Source organism: Pezoporus occidentalis, unplaced genomic scaffold (assembly GCF_034315485.1).
Source record: "Pezoporus occidentalis ecotype Australia unplaced genomic scaffold, CSIRO_AGI_Poc_V1 ctg365, whole genome shotgun sequence".
Taxonomy (NCBI): Eukaryota; Metazoa; Chordata; class Aves; order Psittaciformes; family Psittacidae; genus Pezoporus; species Pezoporus occidentalis.
In genome coordinates this window covers 47341-66423 of record NW_026915647.1, presented here as the reverse complement: position 1 = coordinate 66423, position 19083 = coordinate 47341, and the positions used below count along the sequence as shown (strand labels likewise).

The 19083-nt window shown below is 53.4% G+C and overlaps 2 long non-coding RNA genes across 3 annotated transcripts; both read right to left on the bottom strand.

The window, feature by feature from the left end:
- Nucleotides 1-9473: 9473 nt before the first annotated feature.
- On the bottom strand, nucleotides 9474-14448 carry LOC134170008 (uncharacterized). Its single transcript, XR_009967093.1, has 3 exons — nucleotides 14404-14448; nucleotides 11588-11732; nucleotides 9474-10771 (listed from the first exon to the last, which is right to left on the bottom strand). It is a non-coding gene; the product is annotated as an uncharacterized LOC134170008 (long non-coding RNA).
- A 1-nt stretch (nucleotide 14449) lies between these two features.
- On the bottom strand, nucleotides 14450-18176 carry LOC134170007 (uncharacterized). 2 transcript variants are annotated; one of them, XR_009967091.1, is made up of 4 exons: nucleotides 17981-18176; nucleotides 17305-17368; nucleotides 16873-16958; nucleotides 14450-14502 (listed from the first exon to the last, which is right to left on the bottom strand). It is a non-coding gene; the product is annotated as an uncharacterized LOC134170007 (long non-coding RNA). The 2 variants fall into 2 exon arrangements; XR_009967092.1 differs by having other exon boundaries at nucleotides 14456-15024.
- Between the last annotated feature and the right edge of the window lie 907 nt (nucleotides 18177-19083).

The following is a 19083-nucleotide window of genomic DNA, read 5'->3' as shown; positions in this document are numbered from 1 at the left end:
TCGTGGACCAAGATAACCTGGAGAAACTATTCAGCATCTTTTCTCAGGGTCTGAATCTGTGACCAGTCACCTATAGCTTCCACCCATCAGTGGTGTTCAGCTGGATCCCATCAGCTCCATCCCTTACCCCATAAAGGAGATTTTTACTCATTAAAAGAAAATCACTGCCATCCACTCGCTCTAATCACCAAAGACAGGGCCGGGGTTAAGCATGATTGAAGAGCACAGCACGTTTAATTTATCAAAGGGGGAGACTGAGAGGTGACTTGATTACAGCATTTGTCAAGGGGAGGATACACTGGTACAAGGAGGTAACTTAATCTACCAGGGAAAGGCATAATAACCACCTCTTCCTGGAAGCTGAAGCCAGACAAATCTATCTTGGAAATAAGGAGCGATCTTTTAATAATGATTAGCTATTAGAACAAGCTACCAATCTCTGTCTCTTAATGCCTTTAAATCTGGACCAGATGCTTTTCTGGAAGCTTTTCTCCTGCTGAGGACAGGAGAGGGGGTTATTGGGGAATGTAACGGCCTGTTACAGGAGGTGAGGTGGGGAAAAGCTCCCTGTTTTCCTCCAAAACTGGATGTCAGAAAGGAAAATGCCAGGGATAATGCAGGGGATGCTCTTGCAGGGCCCTGGCAGCATCTCTCCTGGGGACAAGCATCAGCCCGTGTAGCGCTGCTGGAGCATTTGCTTTGCCATTGGCAGTGACTCTTCACACAGCAGTTTGCACTACAAACCCCATCGCTTCGTTGTGGAAGCATTTAATGATAAGTCAGCAGCTCCCCAGGGACTGCTCCCACTGCCTCCAGAATTCCTCCCTCAGTGGCTCTTGTAGCAGAAATCCCCAGGGAGCCAAGCTGGCACTGGCACCAGGGGAAATGCGCTACCAGGTCGTTCAGTCCTTGCTTTATTTCCATTCTGATCATCGTTGTCTTCAGGGTTTAGAGCTAAATTAACAGGCTGTGGTGGTGGCCAGGATCAGCAGGGATGGGAAGGCAGGGAAGGACCTTCCTTACCGCCTATAAGCACGGCCAGGGTGCTTCCAGCAGGGATGCTAAGCCAATGGGCTGAGGTTGGGGCTGTTTCTTGGCTGGCAAACCCCACTTTTAGTACTCAAGAGATCTTTAAATGCTAAAACCCTCTCTAAACTCAGCATTCCACCAGCTCTCACCTCTTTCCCTTTGGCTTCAGGGGACCAGGGCATCTTTGTGTGCCCTTGCAGAGGTTTCTGGCCTCCCCAGAAGCAGGGTATCGTTTCATCCATTTGGATGTGTTTAGCTCAAACACATCACCACCAAAATCTGGGTGGGCCAACCCCTCTTTATCAGGCAGACAATAAGCAGAGAGGCTGTGAGCTCTGGATTCCCATCAGGGTGGAGCTGGAATGCAGTTGCGTGTTGCGCTGTGTGCCCTTGCTGTGTCTTGGTGCCACGGTGCCACGCAGGGAGGGCACCACACTGGTCTGACTCCTGAACTGGTGTGGATTGGTGCCACTCTCCTAACCAAATCCCCAGTGCTTCCTAACAAATCAGCCATGCTAAGGCCTCGCACCACATCTCAGAGGGCTGGAGGCAGGAACCTTGCCCCGGCCCCACTGGAGATGCTGCTCATCCACTCATCCTGGATGCATCCTCTCCTGCCTGCTTCGAGAAGCTCAGACCCCACAAATCCCTCCAAACTTGTTCCCTTGCCCACCTGATTTGCCCCAGCACCATTCCGGGTGGCCGGGAGCAGCTCGGGTACCGCATGGCGATACCCAGGGATGCTTGGTTGTCTCTGGGGTAACCATAGTAACGGAGCAGCATCTCTGCTCTCCTGCTGGCAATTTGCTTTTTCATCTTGCATTAAGGTGGACCCTTTCCAACTCTTTTCTCCCGCTACACCTGCCCTGGAGAGCAACACCAAGGGCTCCCCCACCGAGGGGCTGGCTCCCCAGCTCCTCGTGCCACATCCCCCCCCATCCCATGGTGGGTTTCATCCCACTGCACAACAGGATACGGATGAGGAGCCAGCCACCGGCATACCTGCACGGAGACCAGGAAGGCAGCAGCTGGAGTTTCTCCTTAACACAGATTTAGAACCATGAGTGGGACAAAATTAGGGGTTTCCTTACACTTGTTGTTAAAAGGTCACTGTCAAGGCTAAAAACCTTGAATATTTCTCTTTTCTTTCCCCCCCTCTTAATTGTAAAAGGCCTCTTTAGTAATAACATTCCAGCTCATGAATATGGATCGGATACAGCGCTGAATGCAATTATCACCTGTTAAGCGCTTTGCTCACCTTTCACATCTCTCCCCGCTGGCAGAAGGCAAACACATGAGTCAGCGTCCCTTTCCCTGTCGGTTTTAGGCAGTTTTGGTGACAAGCCGGCGTGAATCAGCACAACGCTGCCGAGTCCGGGTCACAGGCGCTCGCCACGCTGCTGCTCTCGGAGGAAAACAGGCATTTAAAGGAGGTGAAGGAAACCCCTGGTTCCTGACACTGGGTTTTGAGGGGGAAAACAACCCCAAATGGACACACTTGGAGTCAAACTGGGCACTGTGGTGCTGCTGGAAGGAAAGATGGGATATTAAGGTTGTGGATGGGGAGGGAAGAGGAGATTTGTCTGAGAGCATCACCCCTTCCCCAGCCAGTCGGTGCTTCCCCTCCTCTTCCCCTGCAGCTAGCACATTTATTTTGGCAACACCTCATTAGTGTGTAATTAATTAACATTTATCCCCCTCTTCCCCAGCGCTTTGTGATGACCCCAAGCATCACTCCTGGGACATTTCTCCCTATCCCCTTCCAGCATCCCTGCTCAGCATCTCCACACCGGCTCTGCGTGCGGAGTGCCGGATGCTCAGGGATGTGCATTAGAGGAGTGGGATGACCCTAAAAGCCTGTTACCGGGGGGGGGGGGGGGGGGGTGGCATCCCCACCTCGTGGGCTCGTGTCCGTTTGGGTTCGTGGGTCTGACTCAGCCCCAGATGGTTGCTGCGAGCACTTATATAACGGCGTGTTTTGGTGGGGGCCGGGTGCGCGGCGAGGAGGTGGGCGCGGAGGCGACGGAGGGAACAGAGCTAAAGATAAGCCTTGGCAGCTCTGACAGCGCTGTGCCAGGCCCTGCGGGAGCTGCAGGGGGGAAAAGGCTGCTGGGGACCGGGCACTGAGATCCCCATCCCACCTGCAATGTGCCTGTGGCCAGGGGGAAACAGCTTCGCATCCCGCTGCCGGCCGCTGCATCCTCCTCCCTGGTACCCACCTCACTGGGTGCTCAGCCACTGCTCTTCCTTTCCAGCAGCCTCTGCACACAAACAGATCCCAAACTATCCCTGTTCCTTAAAATAGGTTTTATCCCCCCACAGTGTTTCATGGCCTGGGTGCAGCAGGGAAGGAATTTTGCCTGGTTGTAGGACTGAACCTCCCCGCATCCTTCACCTCCATCACTCCCTCCTTCCCTCTTGTACCCTCTGCTTCACTGCTGATTGCTGACCAGCGCGATCAGAACAGAAAACTGATGTTATTTCTCTTAAAGGGATGTTTTGGGATGTTCTGACCTCTGCAGAAGTCTCCTTCTTTTGTTCAGCATATGAATTCCATGTAAACAGAAAGATGATCCTTGTTTTATGGGAGTTTTAGTTTAACGCTCTGGAGACTTGCTAAATAAAACGATTCCAATACGAAGGATGTGCTGGGTGTGATGGTTTTCTCAGGTGGGGGCTTGGGCCAAAGGATTTATAACTTGAGACCCTGCACATCCCTCAGCACCAGGGTTAACTGCAAACCCCCAGGGATGGCTTTTGTTTGGCTGGAGCTACCCTCCAGAGCATCCTCCCACAATCCCAGTGGGGCTGAACAGGGATTTCATTCCCAAACTCCTTTTTTGCCTCATATAAGGCCTAGCACATGGGTACAGGGACAAACTCAAGAATCACAGATTCACGGAATCAGAGAATAAGAGAATCAACCAGGTTGGAAAAGACCTTTAGGATTATCAAGTCCAACCATAACCCCTCAACTGCCAATCCACACTAAACCATGACACAAGAAGCCTTGGAGGCTGTTTGCAAGCCCTGGAGCAACACAGATCCCTGTGATCCCAGGGGGGATAATGATGGTCAAGGGTCCCCACTGCAGGAGGGATGGAGAAGATCCCTGGCCATGCCCCGGTGATGGGGACCGCATGGACCTCTATATGGCAGAATCATAGTGATGCTGGGTGTGGAGGCGATGGCAAGAACAGGAGCTTGGGGTCAGCAGGAGGAGCTATGGCTGGGAGCAGCACTCAGATGGAAGGGGAAGGCCACAGCTCCTGATATTTAGGAGGAAGATGGAATAAATCCCTTCGAAACAATGTTAGGGGGGAGAAGCTTGGATCTGGGCTCCTGTCAGTGATGGGTTTGCAGAGAGCTACCACCTATGCTGGATGGGAGCAGAGAGGGGTATTGTCCCTGCGAGGCTGGGGTGGCAGAGGTGACACCCAGCACATTGAGGGCTAGTGGTGGCCTTGGTGATGGTGGGGTCGGGTGGTTGCCAGCACAGGCACTGGGTGCCTGGGTGCCCCATCCCATGCTGGTCTCTGCATGTTCCCCCATGCAGGGCAGGTCTCCATCCCTGGAGGGGAGAGGACTGGGTTTATAGGGAGCAGGAATGTGGGGATTACTCTGCCGGAGTCTGACCAGCCAAAAATTGTTAAAAATCAGAATATCCGTAGCTCAAATCCAGCTTAAAAGTCAAACCAATCATCCAAACCATCTGCCTCGCCATTGGAGATAATACTACTTTTATTGTTTCCATAAGCTGCTAAGCAGCTTTTCAGCAAGAAAAGCCCTCTCTGCTGGGACACTCGCTGTGGTGGGACAGCACAGGGGCAGCCAGGCCCTGCTGGGATGGGGAAGCAGGGTACGAGGATGGAGGATGCTGCACAGGGATGGGGTTTATTGCATTGCTCCTCAGTGGGGATAACTGCCCCCAGCCAGCTGCAATCACCTGCCCTGGAAACCCACTGATGGAAGGAGGAGCTGCAACACCAGCTTTCCTCTAAGACATCCCAAAGCTTTCCTGGAGGATATGGGGTGTGTGACAGCCTGTAACGGAGCTGCCCTCGCTGCCCTTCTCCCAGAGGTATTATCGGCCTGGCCAAGCAGCCGGCCCAAACCATGAGCTTTCCATCTGCAAGCCCTTTGTAGCAGCAGGACAGAGAGACCAGCCTGCTCTGCCTCGTCTAGACCCTGTATTGTCCATGCAAAGCAGCAGCCATGCTGTTCACTGTCTCCCAAACCACCATCCGTCTCCCAGGACCTCACTCCACTATCACCTCCATCACTATCACCTCTAAGGTGGTATAAACTGATGTCTCTATTCCCACCTCCAGCTTCTCCAGGGGACAAAAGCATCATCTATCATGGCCTTAACTGACACCCTTCCTGACATATAAACACCCCCTTAGCCCAGGGATTTCAAACCAGGATATGCATGGGCATGGAAAAGTCTAAGTCACGTTATTTGCCCCAGCCTGAGAGAGCAAGACATGTACTCAGGTTGAAGATGTGTCTGGGGTGGAAAAAATCACCACTGTCTGAGTTTGTATTGGTGAATTAAGAGCACAAACATGAAATCACCCCAGAGTCACTCACATTATACGTTCACGCTGACATCTGGATGCTCCTCCTGGATGAGTATGTTTAGAAAGGTTATTATCCCATGGGAAGACATACCTAAACCAAAACTGAGTTATCCTCACATGGAAATAAGGAAGGAGAAAGCTGTTAAATCAGCAACCAACGGGAAACCTGCTTTCTAAAGATCACCCAGCTCTTGCTTTGTCTTATCTGAAGTGCCTGGCAGCGAGCTGGCCCTTCTTTTCCCCTGGAAGAGCCAGAGCATTGCCAGCCCACATGAGTCTGTTGTGGGATTCACTACCTCCGCTGCAGAGCCGCAGCTCCCAGAGCCATGTGTTGAGAGGAGTCACCATTCCCACCTGGAAAACGACTTTGCAGCTCACATGGAACATTTCCCTCAGCAAAGCACAACAACTTGGGGGGGGGCAGCATGTCTCTGGCAAGATTGGCTCTGGTTTTGTTCCTCCTCTTGATGCTTGGCCCTTCTGTGGTACCCAGAGCATGCTGGGCGCCAGGGATGTCCGCATCCTTCCCCATCACCTAACCTCTGCCTGGGGCTCGCCTTGGGGACCTGGCTTGCAGCTGCCAAAGCCACATCACTCCCTTATAATTAGGGAGAGCTGCAATTAGGGGAACACCAGAAGAGTGAAAGGGGAAGCCCTGACCTGTCAGTCTTGGCTGTGCTACAGTGTTAGCCTCCAAGGTCCCTGACACCTTCCCTAACAAGCCCAGAAAGACTTCGCCTTGAGGGTGACAGTCCAGTGACTGGGGTACGTGTCAGTGCCCTGGTACAAATCCTGCCTGGATGCACTTTGCATTCAACACAGCAGCTCCTGTGGGCTCAATGTCCACAGAATTCTATCCAGCAGAGCAGCCTGGTAATTTTCCCTATGGAAAGACTCAGGGATGATAGCACAGTTTTACTCCTGTGCATGTCTGTGTGCTTTCTCTACACGTGCTCTCTCCACACTCCATTCTGCGAATGCAGGAGAGGACGGTACTTTGTGCCTGCATCCCTTCCGCTGAGGGTTTCAGTCCCGTGGATGAGCACAGGCTCTTTGATCTCAACATCAGAGATATCCACACACGGTGATCCAGAGAAACGCAGCTGGGAAGCACCAACAGGGTCAGTCCCTTGGAGCTGTGTGAGACTCAATGCAACTGTTGCCGGAGGGGTCTGTAGATTTCCATATGCCACAAGCCATAAAGCATCCCCTGGAGGCCCTGCATCAACATAAATCGTCTGTTGCACTCATGACAAGAAGCCACAGAAACCACAGGGAGCAGCAGGCGATGCTGGGATTGTCACCGGGTCCCTGCTGCAAGAGAACTCAGCCGTGAGCTCCCAAACACGGGCAGTGCAGGGCTGGCACAGGGAGCTGCTCCCGCTCTGCCCATCCTCATCCTCCTGCTGCAAGAGGGATTCGCTGCTCAGGGCTGCAGAGAGCAGGTCCCTGACTGACAGCGCTGTGCCTGGGCTGCCATCCCACCGGTGCCATTTCCGAGATGCTGGCAAGCATCCCCTCGAGAGGAAGGAAGCTCAGCCAAGGCTGGAATGACCTGCTGGGGCAAGGTAGGCTCCTTCCACTCTCGCATCATGTGCTCTGGCTTTACATAAAAGGAGACTCTTTGCAGGGTGGCCTGACCCACAGAGGGTGACGTTGGCAATGTGCTGCTCACAGAGCACAGCTTGAGTGTTCCTGGGGGCAGGGTGAGCCCCATCCTTTGCCACAGAGCACTTGGATCCCTTTGAAGTCAGGCTGGACCCATGTGTCGAGTCACAGGACAGGGTTCCGGGCCATTGATGCACATCAAGTGATGCTCCCAGTGCCTTCAGCACTGCCTGGACCCCCAGCACAGCACCCTGCTCCTCTCCTCATCTCCTGCCTGAGAAGTTAAGGTCTTGTTCCTTATGTTCCTTTGGTGCCACTTGCTGAACTAACCCCCGGATCCCCACATGCCCCATCTCCCATAGGCCCCAGGGCAGCTCTGCTCCCTCTCCAGCACAGAAGCCTGTACACTCCTCAGACTCAATGGAGATTCACTCTCTCTTCACACCCTGCTGGGGAATAGAAGCTTCCAGAGATGCAGGTTGTCCCTAGCTGATGGAGAAAGCAGGGGTCACACTCACCTCCAAGAAGGGGCTCTGTTGAGGTTGCGGATGCAGCTGGAATGGCCAAGGATGCCGGCAGCCAGCGGGGCATCCCTGAACCCCAGCTCTGAGTGGTTTGGTTGCACAGCTGACCATTGGGAATGCACCAGATGCCAATGGCATTGAGAGGAAATACCCCCTCCCACCTTCCCTCAGACCAGGCAGGACTGTGAACCCAAATCCTGCCCACAGCCCCTGGGTCATGGTGCTTTCTGAAGCTCAGATTTCCTTGGTGTGCCCCAGGGACCCTCAGTATTGATTGTTATGTCAAAGACTGTCTGGATTTGGCTACCTTGCCAAAGCAGGTAACTCAAAGGTTATCCCAGTCACCTCTGCCAGGCTGAGTGCTCCTTTGGGACAGCATGGAGTTCTCAGGCCCTGCTCAAACACAACCCAGTATGGAAACCCTATGGAAAGGAGGCAAGCTCAGAGATGGAGACATCACACTGGTCCTTGGGAAAGCTGGGCTTCCCCATCTCTGCCACAGTCATAGAATCATAGAACAGTTAGGGCTGGTAAGGGCCTTGAGATCATCCAGTTCCAACCCCCTGCCATGGGCAGGGATGCCTCACCCTAGACCGTGTCACCTCCCTTAACGCCCACGATCCCATCAGAAACTGGTTTCCAGGTCCCAATCCCAGCGCCAAGCCACAGTCACTGGTTTTGGTTCCAGCTATCAGCCAGGTCAAGCAGGATCCTGAGCCATCCCTTCTCCCACGAGACGGTACCCAGAGCGTGCTCAGCCAACAGAAAAGATCCAGGAATGCGGGTGCATCACCCTGCCCACCGAGCCCTGCTGCCTGCTCCGTGGACACGTGCACACGCGGCAGCAGGACGGGCGATGCCAAGCGCTCCTCAGGCACCGTCACCTGATCTCCACAACCCCATTCCAAGCCATTCCCGGACAAAAATAAACCCGGGAGCACTGCAGCGGAGCCGCTCTGGCAGTGGGGGCCCAGGCTGAAGCCATTGTTCCAACGAGAATGCTGGTTCCAGTGACTGATCCGGGAGCAATGCAGATATTCCCCAGCTTCCCATTGCAGAGAAACAGGAGCGGGTGAGCAGAAAAGGATGTGCTTTTTCCTCGACCGTATGATTCTCCTTGTTGATGGAAGGTTCCTTCCTTGCAGGCGAGGCCAAAGCTTCCACAGGGATTAGCTTTTCCCTTGGAAGTTCCTATTTGTTTAAATTAGAAGGCAAAAAAAACCCTCCCTTGTATCCTGAAAATTGGAAGCCTGAAGCTCCAGCTCCCCCCCCCCGTTCTGGCAGAGCACCTCACCCCTGCGGTGCAGCATCATCTTCTTGCTACGTAAAACTGGCATCTCCTCGCAGCTACCACAGTGCTTCCAGCCATGGAAAGCAATAGCCATGGTGGGGCAGGCTGGGACCTGCCAAGCTCGTTTCACTCCTGACCTAAGTCGGTGCTAAGGGTACAGACTCAGTGCAGTAGCTGTGGCTTTGGCAGGACGGAGTCAGAGCTGGGTGGTGACTGACGGGAGTCCCATAGTGATGCAGGCTGAGGAGGAGCAGCAGTTTGGGGTCAGCACTCAACCAATGCAAGCCGGACTCACCCTTCCCCTGGTACACGCTGGGCTTTCACATTCCTTTGGGAGGCTCAGAAGTTGCCCTCACATCCCTCATTCCTCCTGCGCTGCAGGAACGGTGCAGAGACTCTGCCCCAGAGCATCTTTACCTGCAGCTATCCCAGCACAGAGGCTGGCTGAGCTCTGGACATAGAATCACAGACCCTGCATGGAAAACCCTGTGAAGGCTTTGCCACAGGAGCCTCCCACCAGCAGAACTAAGAGTGGGCATCAGCTGCACCTCTTCACGCTCCAGGTGGCCAAGTGGCTTCCAGGGCCCCTGCCTGGAGCAGAAGACATCAAAGTCCCTCACACGCAGCCTCCTTCCAAAGAGCCCAGTGTGCTCACAGCCTTGGCACAGTGATAAAACAGGAGGAAAATCCAGATGGGAGCAGAAAGCTGGGAGAGGAGGCTGCAGCAATATGGTCCTGGAGAAAGCAAGAGCACGACCCCTCAGCTTCCCATCCCTGCTGCTACCCTCGCTTTCCAGTGTGCCTCAAGTGTCTCAGCCTCACAAAGAGCTGATCTCCTGGTGTTTGCTGGACCACAGCCCCAGCCCCAGCCCGTGAACAACAGCTTAAACTGTGGTGCATCCACCAAAGAGCCTCCTTGCTCTCCCAGCAGCATTCCAGGGAAACCACAAGACACTGGGGTGAGCAGCTCTCCTTGTCCCAGCACGGTGCGGGGATAAAACCCTGCCTGCCCTCATCCCGCTGGCTTCTTATCCCTCTTCCCCCAAGCCTGACTTCTCTCACCCAGACCATACCTGGTTCTTCTTCTGAAGGCATCATGACTTCACTGTCTATTTTTACCCAGCCCACTGCTAAGTAAAAGCAGAGTTGACACTGGCTTTTGTAGGGGAAAAAAAAAAAAGGCATTTTTCTTATTGTGTGGGAAAAGATCCATGGGTTGGGTTTTCTTTTTCTTCCCCCTTAACTTGGAGATCTCCCAAAGCAAACAAGTGCTGTTAACTGGAAAATAGGATGATTCACCAGTCCCCTGGGCAGATGGTACCCGGGTCCTCTATTCTCCAGCTCCTGGCAAGGGAAAATACCCCCTATAAAACTTAAATAGACGATCCTGTATCCATCACAAGACCCGTTTGGCAAAGGCAGCACATCTTCAGTGACCTCCTGCATGTGCCCAGACCGCTTGGTTCCATCTTGGTGTCCTGCATCAGAGGGGTAGTTTGGGGTGAAAAGGGACAGATTAGGGGCACAGGAGGTTTCTATAGGCTGTAGATGCTGGAAGCTGAGCAATGCGCTGTGTTACATCCCTGAGCAAAGGGATGGAGCAGCCTTGAGCCACTGCAGGAGCTGATCGCTGTATGACAAGGTGTCTCCTCCTCCGTGGAGCATCTGCCACGCAATGCCCTTGCTCTGGGCTGGTGAGAAGATGCTGACATAGGGAAAAGCTGGCCAGCAGATCCCTGTGGGTGAGCAAACAGTGGAGCCAGGGCAAAGAAGCAGCATTTCTTTTCCCTAAAGCCTCTGACATGTGCCACAGAGAGACCGTTTTCTTCACCGTGTGACTCAAATCCCATCTGGATAGTGCTGGAATCTGCTGTCCTTTCCAGAGACAGGGAAGGTCTGTTTTTAGCTGTCCTCAACTCCTCTCTCCCCTGGGCAGTGGGACCACTCAAACTTATCCACCCTTCATACATTCCCTTCACAGATACCCATATCCTGGCCTCACCAGCAGTGAGGCTGTCACCGCAAGGTATGAGGGATCACCACCCCAAAGCACATACCACAGGGGAAGTGCTGTCCATTACCAGTGTCCTTTCAAGGCAGGAGCTGTGATGATGGTGCTGGGGTGAAACCAGGAGCTGAGCAGGTCGTGAGCTGACCCAGTAGTGAACTGTTCCCTCTGGAGATGCTGGTCCTGGACATCAGGGTCTGCCTTTCCCTGCCCGGGACATTACGACAGCAGAGGAGCCTGAAGCACAGGCTGAGAGGCCAAATTCCCAGCACTTTAAAATTCCCAGCACTTTAAAATTCCCCCTTGGAAGCTTTTTGGCTGCTGGAGGCCTGGGTTATTTCTGGCTGTGCTTGGCAGGAGTGTTTTCTTCTTGCTTTGTAGCAGGGCAGGGATGAACAAAGAGCTCAGCTCTGCCTCTATAGGGACAGCCCCGCTGCCCTGACAGCACTGACATGGAGATGCATGTGCCCTCTCCCTGCTCTCCAGGCCAGGGATGAGCTCGCTGCTCCCTGCAGAAACACAGGGAAGTTTCTTCCTTACTCACCTTTAAATCAGCCCTTTTCAGTCCAAAGAGGCCCCCACTCCTCCCAACAGGTCCTGTTCTGCTCCAGGGACTTTCTCCTGCATCCCTGCTGGAGGCAGGTCGGAGACATTTGGGTTGCAGCAACGCTTCCGCTCCTCTGAGGGCTCTTGGGACAGAGAGAACAAGGTTTCTTAAGCAAGCCAGACATGACAAGCCCCGAAGTAAAAGCAGTGCCACCTCATTGCCCACATTGCCACTCTCTGGGCACTTTTATTAGCTCTGCACTCCTCCTGTTGCCGTAGTGCTTTATGCAGATGCACCCACTCAACCCCCTCAGCCTTGGGGTAGGCAGCGACCTGCTGCCTCAATACCCACTCCTCCGCCTCTTCCCCAATAGGAGGCTGTGACAGCCACTAGGTCACTTCTAGGAATGCCTGGAGAGGGATTCAGAGGAGGAATCCCATTTGTTTTTGGATGCCAAACATCTCAAGTAAATGATGCTGCTCCAGTTTTAGAAAGAAAATACAGCCAGCACCCAGGAGTTTAAGTTTGGCAGCGATGTGGGCACCCTGGGGGTGGGAGGTGTTTGGGTCTGGTGGGTGTGGAATTGTTTTAGGGCTACAACTGCTCCTCTAAATCCCCTCCTTGCTCCCAGGCACAGGGCTGGGAAGGCTCTGATTTTACACAGGGATGCTCAACAGAGCCAGGCTTGTACCAGAAGGCTTAAACCCACCAGTTCATCCAGCAAACTGGACCCATCCCCTCTGTAGCACCCAGCAATGTGGTGTTCAGCTGCAGCAGCAGGAAGGGGGTTATAGCCCCTGCTCCAAACCACACACACACACACACACACACACACACCCTCCAGCCCCTCCAGCCAGAGGAACAAGGACCAGTGGATCAAGGGCTCGGTGGTCCTGGGGGTGATAGGTGCAGAAGTGACCTTAGCCCTGGCATCTGGGGCAGGGCAGGTGGCTGGGATGAGGTGGGTGTTCTCCGGTCCATAGGAAAGGGCAGGGATGTCCACACTGAACCTCCCTGCACAAGGAGCTGGCTGATGTGCAAAACCCCATGGCTGGGGTTTGGGACTGCCAGGATTCACTCTGGCCACAGACTGTTTCTGGTCTGGCTTCAGCTCGGAGCACAGCGATCTGGCACCCAGATACCCAAACTGCCCCACAGCTCACCTCAAACCCATCCCCAGGGACTCCTTCCTTGGATCCAGCCCCCATTCGAGCTACAGGAAGCTGGTGGACACCAGTTAACACCTTTCCAGAGGGCTCCAGGCCTCTTTGTTCATCCCCCAGCCTGTGCAGGGTGGCAGTTCAGATGGACACTGGGGACAGATCGCCTCTGCAATGATGTCTGAGGGTGGGAAGGCTGTGCCTCCTGTGCAGAGGGATCAGCATGGCATCAAGCAGCCCCAGGTACCCACATACCGCTGTGATCATCCCATAGGACCTGCTCCATTGGCCTTTGCTCCCCCAGACCTTGCTCAGAAGCAAAGGGGAGCAGTGGGAAGGAGAGATCAGCCTATTTTAGCCCAAGCAAATAAACCTTCTTACAGACAAGGACCTGCTCCCTCTAACAGCACTGCAAGCCTAAAAATGGGGTCCAGCACCAATCCCCACAAGGTGCCAGGAGGCATGGGCACTGTCCCCATGTCCCACACATCCTGCCTCTGCCATCAGCTGCTGCTCCCCTTGGAAATTTGCTGTTTTCCCTCTGCCACCAAACCCTGCCCAGTGCTGGCTCTAACTGGAGTTTCCCTGCAGCCCTTCAGCCTCCCAGCATCAATCCATCTCCCAGACTCAGTGTCACAAGTGCATCATGGAAAATGGTATTGATCCAGCAAGGTGGTGACTTAATTTGAGGGCTCTAACGAGGCGGTGATTTAACCTTATTACACAGAGGTAAGTAGAGCTGCTGCGTGCCCTGTGCCAGAGGGGAGGACAGGAGGTGGCTTTGCTCTTGCCCAGTTCCTTGTCTGGGAAGGTGCCTCCAAAGACACGTTGGTGGTAGGGAAGGGCTGGGGTTGTTGTGTCCAGAGTGGAGTCAGCGCTTTGTGCTGGAGTGTCCAGGCTCTTGGTCATGTCCATAGCCACAAGGAGTTCAGATCTAGCTCCGAGCTGCATCTCTCAGCATCTTCTTTAGTGCTTTCCTCCATCTCCTGGCTTCTTTCTCCCCACTCACCCCTAACTCAACACTAAGAGGCTTCCTAATGCACTGTTTTGAAACAACATGTCCTGGCTTCATGAAAGGTAGAAAACCCAGGAGAGAGCACCCATTAGGAGAGTTCCAGCCTGCCGCTAACTCACTTCACATCCCAGATGAAGTCCTTCAGCTCCATTTCTCCATTAATGCATTACACAATCACCCTGTAACTCGGATGTATTTGCCTTCCCTTCCCTCAGATCATGCAGCTTAACTGGACGTCTCCTTTGTGTCTTCAGGGCCTTTGGGCCACAGCCAGGATAGAACTGGGGGTTCTATCCAGGACTAAGGCACTGCTGTGGAATGGAGCCAAGAGCCCCAACTGTGCCTGAAAGCAGCCAGGAGGGTGATGGGGCAGCTGAGCATCAGCTGAAGTGCTCCTCACTTGTGAGCAGCCAGGTAGTGCAAGGAGGGAAGCTGCAGCCCTTAGTGACCCATGAGCTGGGGAACATGTCCTCTGTGGCCTGGGGCAGCTCATGCTTACAGCAGCAGCTCAGTTCTGCAGACCATCAGGGTGATGGCTTTAATTCAGAGCCCTCTCTGGCTGATAGCAATGATTTTTCCACCCACCCTGACCACAAGCTTGCCATATCAGTTTCTGCCATGCTGAGCCCAGCGGAGACCTGATCATTCCCGGATTCCTGAGACACCATCATCATCCTCTACTCCTTTCTCCTCTCAGCTGGAAGCAAGCGCAGGCTCCTGATAACTCTTTTTTCTGTCTATGAAGGAAATGGGGTGTGAGAACAATCCTGCACACACACACAGGGTAACAGCCCTGCTCCCCCTTAGCTGAACTCAGGCTTGGAGATGCCTCTTCCCTGCTCTCTGCCAGGCCTGGGAAAGTAAAGACACTGTGAATAGAAAACAAGTGCTTCCATCTCCTTAAGCCAATGATCCCATCGATGTCTCAGCACAACCTAGAAACAAGGATCTCCTCCTCCTCCTCATAGCTGGTGGAGGCAGGACACAAGCACATGTTGGTATGACTGTCCCTGCCTCCAGGCCTGTCGCTGCCAGCTAAAAGAGGGTCTCAGCACATGCAGAGCTCTCCCTAGTCATGATTATGGAGGTGCTGGTATCTCTGGGACACTGCAGAGTCAGATTGCCCTGTGAGCTCTTGGTGTAACCAACCTCAGCATCACGTGAAGGTACTGTCTCAGTGGTCTCAGGAGCAGGATGCTGGGAGCAACATCCTGAGGTTCATACGCTCTTCCCAGCTGTGTATGAGCTTCTTCCTCCTGCTGCAGGAAATCTGGGCAGTGAATGTGGATCCCCACAGAGACGTGGAACATAAACCTGGCAGCCACATGCAATTAAAACTCAAACAAAACCAGCAAGAACAAAGCAAACAAAGCCAAAACCAAACCAGAAAAACTCCTGGAAACCGGGAATGAACCACAGGGAAGGGGAGGAAAAAGCTCTCTGCCTTCTAGTCCTTCAGGAGGGCATCACGCATAATGCATCCACATCGACAAAATCCAGGCAACCTCATCCCTTCTCACATGTGTCCACAGGAAAAGGAGACCACCAAGGAGAGGGTCAGGGAGGGATTGCTCCCTCTGCTCCTTCCTCCCGCCCACCACCAGCTGTGGCTGGCAAGGACAAGGAGCAGGGTTAGCGAGCTCGGAGACACCATGCTCTCTGCCCCGGATAAACCCCAGCCTCAATGCTCTTGTCTCTGCACACCGAGGAGGCACCGCTTCAGAGACACGTTCTCCCCAACAGCCTCCCCTCACCGCCTCCTGCCTTGCAGAGCCTCGTACGTCAGCGCCTGTGGAGGAGAACCGGTGGGCTGGGGACCGAACTTTGGTCCGCGTGGGCAGCTCCCCGCACGCAGCAGCAAGGGCGAAGTTTAACAGGGGTGTGCAACAGCATCCAGCAGCTTCAGACACCCCCAAGGGCTCTCCCAGTGATGGCTGGAGGCTTTCATGCAGCGCTGAGTCCTCAGCGGCGTAGGGGTGCCAAGAGGGGAGATGGGGAGGGGGAGAGAGGCTAGAATGGGATAAAGAGGTTGGAGAGCTGCCCTGTCCTTTCTCACTCTTTGCCACGCAAACGACATTTCCCTTTCAAGGAGCAATGAAAACCCTCTACATCTTGGCAGGGCTTGGAGAGACCAGGCTAAGTCAGATCCATGGAGTAGCTGTGCCCTGCAGCCAGCCTGGAATTGTACCCCGCAGCTCTATCGCATACTCCTGCCTTCCTCCCCAGCAACCCCCATTTTCAAACCAGTCAGCACGGGGCTTTCTTTGCAAGCAAAGGAGTTGCAAATAGGCTGCTGAGAGAGGTGGATGCCGAGGGAGAAAGGTTAAACAGGCATTGCACTCTGAGAGGAGGGGGGGGGGAAAGAAGGATCCAATTCAGCTTTGCAGCTTCTAAAACAGTCTCATTAGATCCTGAGTGAAGCGTGCACAAGCAGTTTTGGCAAGGAGAAACAAAAGACCTGAGGGGAGTGAGGGAAAGGATGAATGAACAAAAGACAGGAAAGCTGCACACGTTTTCAGTCCCTCACGTTCAATGCCCAAGCCCTTTCCTTTGTGAGGCACCTTTGGGAAAGGTAGGAAATGGGGGCTGGGAGATTTACCGCTACCGGTTTTCTCACTAGATCCTATTAACTGAAAAGAATGGGACTAAGGAGAAATTCCCAAGGCGAGGGAAAAAATCCATCCTTGATTGACAGGCCCCTGGGGGTGGGGGGCTGTAGCGGAGATGTTGAGCTGAATTCAATTACAGACCTGGTCAGAAGGAGGCAGGAAGATGTGGCTTCTTTCACTGTGTCAATTAAAGAAGCAACTGGGGAACAATAGGTTTCTCCACACAGCCTCTGCCCCATGAGTCAAAACATGCTTTCATCCGGCGCTGCCTGATGGCTCCGTGGCTCCCACTGGGAACATATGGGCTCATGGGCAGTGCAGGGATGCCAGAAGGCATCTTTGCAGGCTGGGCACTGGACAAAAGCGAGGCTTGATTGCTGTTCTCTGCAGGAAGGTGGCATCACTAACAGTAATTAATTTGCAGCCCCTGGCCTTTTCCTTTGTGGCACCTGAGCAGAGCCAAGTGCACCGCCTAGCTGCATTGCTGAGCTTACCCACCACATTTGGGTATAGAGCTTCTTGTGTCCCTGTTTAGCATTTCCCTTAAGGAACGAGGAAATAGCTGCTCACACTCCCCTCTGGCCCTGTGAAGAGACACAAGGTGCAGAAGCTGTCAAAAAGGTATCTGGGCACTAAAAGCATAGCAGCAAGTCACACACACACCCCTTCCTGGCTGATGGAAACAGGTACAGCTCCCCTCGTACCAGCTGGCTGCTGCCCTGCTTGCATCAGGGACTGGGAGCTGGAGAGTGCAAGAGCAAAAAGCAGATGCCAGGGAATGTCTCATCCTTTTGCCTTCACTGTCGTCTCTACACCTTAGGCTAGGTTTGGGTCTCCCCAGTTTTCAGCCTTCCATCATTTCCCTTGCAAGACCATCACACAGTTTAAGAACTCCTAGACATGCAAAGCTGTCCTGGTTAATCCACTTACCTTCTCTCTTCCTCCTGTGCCTTGATCTTGTCCCTACAGTTCATCTTCAGCATTAGAACAGGCACTGATAGAAGAGAAAAAGCCAACAGCAATCTGCACCTCAAACACAACGCACACAGATGCACCCAGGAATGGGCTAAGAGAATTTGCTAGGTGATGTCTTAAATGCAAAGCAGCGTACGTGTGCCAGGGGAAATAAAGAGGGGAAACCATGGCAAAGGATGAACAGGAGCAAGGAAGTTCCATGCTCGGCCAGGCAGGGCTCTGAGAGCACGGCCCAGAGAAAAGACAGGGTCAGACACATCCGTGCTGAGCACCAACAAAGCAGGGCAGAGCTGAGCATGGCCACATCCTCTGCTTCCGATTCCTGTGGGGATGTGTCCTTTGTAGGAGCAGAGCATTTCAAAGGAGCCTCCACTCCATTGCCACTTTCTTCTCTACCTGGGATAACCTGCAAGCCCTCCCATTTCCAGCTAACGGGTCTCATCAAAGGAATAACAATACTATGTTCCTACTGACACCATTTTACACTTTCAAAAGGATCTTTCTTTCTCCAGATTCCCCTGCAAGAGCTGAAAACATCCTTTCTTCTGCTAGTTCCTGCTACTTCCCTTCTCCTTTGAAACCATTCGTTAAGGAACAGCCTCCATCACAACACATGCGCCTTGTTTCTTACCATCCTGCATCCATCGCGCCTGACCAGGTCACAGGACACCATGGGCTGGTTCAAAGCCTTCCTGGCATCCTCACACACTGCCTCCAGCACAAAGAGCAAGGAAATGGATGCCAGAAAGAGCTGATCCTCCTCTGCCAGCACAGCCCAGGATGCAGGAGTCATAACTATAAGAAGGATATGAGCTGATCCTGAGCTCTCTGTGTACTTACTGAAACAGGGAGCACCATAAAAGTAGCAAGAACAAAGAGATCCTAAACAAGTGCTTCTATATAGAGCTCTTGAGTGCTGCTTTCCTGTTGGTGCTAAAGTGGCATTGCTGGCACCTGAGGCAATGGATCCTCAAGAGATGGGCTAATTGATGGAATTATTCATGGCCAGTTAATGGATAACTGCTAAGTGATGGAAGAGGCTGAACAGAGGGGATGTGTTGTTGGGAGAACTTCTCTGAGGCCTTCCAAGGGAGGAAGAAGCCAAGAACAAAGGCTCTGTGCAGTGTCACTAGCAGGAGGAATTTCTGTTTCTCATGTTCTTGGCTTATTTACAAAGATTCCCAAAAATCCCATACTGAATGGATGAGCAACGCTCCATTCCCAGCCCCAGAGCACAGTCGCTGTGATTGTAGGCTCATGCTTGAACCACTTTTCCATCCCATAAAGCATCTCCATGCTTCTAGACACTTGCAGCATCTCTTCCCCTTCTTTCCCTGCCTTTTTCAGGTTCCTTGGAGCTCAGAGGGTATCGGGATGCCCTGGAAGTGAAAGAGAAGGCAGCCCTTACTTGAGGCATTAACAAATGCTCTCCTGCCCCAGTCAATAGGCTCATCCTGCGGAGAGGCTCTGGAGCCAAGCAGGCACCATGTGTGCAGGAGAGCTGTCAGCAGCAATGAAAGGAGGGGGGAGAAGGAAGAGGCACATGCTGTACCCACTGACTAAACCCTGAGGCTTTGCTTGCTTGGTCCCTCCAGCCCTTGTAAAAGTCAAATGAACTTTTTAGCTCAGAGCCCAAAGGGGAATGGGGAGGGCTGGGGTAAGTGCTGCAGGCTGGGCTGTCACCTCCAGCAGCTCCCCCTCTTGTGGGGCTCAGGGGAGGCATTTCAAGTCCTT